Raw genomic sequence first — 546 nt, forward strand, 5'->3', positions numbered from 1 at the left:
ATAAATAATTTAACTAATTTATAATTATATTTAATTAATTTTATTTGTTTTTAATTTATAATATTTGATATTAATTGTTTCTCATCTCAAATTAAAATTCTAAATGATACGTTGGAGAAATAGGGGTGGGGATCACGGAACTTCTAATAATCCCGATTCTTAGTATATAAAAAAATTTATAAAATATATAAAAGAACATTTATTTAGTATGAAAAAGAAACATTCTGATACTTAGTAGAAGAAACATCCTAATGCCTAGTATAAGCACCATCTACGTAGAGGTTGTGTCTAAGGAAGAGAATTGAAATCAAAATGAAAGTAAAAATTAAACTAAATTTAGATCGACATAATACAAATGATAATAGTTTAGACAAAATTGAATTAAAATGAAAGTAAAAATTAAATTAATTTGATCTAAAACGTTATAAATTATGCCAGTTTTATTTGCTAAATCGATTCAAATGGTACTACAATCTTATCTAGTTGATATTGTCAATGAAATAAGTAATAAAAAATTAAATATTTTTTTAAAATATATCAATGAAT

At 21.1% G+C, this 546-nt stretch overlaps 1 protein-coding gene across 8 annotated transcripts in view; it reads right to left on the reverse strand.

Moving 5' to 3' along the window:
• The window catches only part of LOC107629371 (cytochrome P450 71A1), a 40511-nt gene that overhangs the window by 2270 nt on the left and 37695 nt on the right, over positions 1-546 (reverse strand). The window lies entirely within an intron of this gene.

The sequence above is a fragment of the Arachis ipaensis genome, chromosome B03 (assembly GCF_000816755.2).
Source record: "Arachis ipaensis cultivar K30076 chromosome B03, Araip1.1, whole genome shotgun sequence".
Classification (NCBI taxonomy): Eukaryota; Viridiplantae; Streptophyta; class Magnoliopsida; order Fabales; family Fabaceae; genus Arachis; species Arachis ipaensis.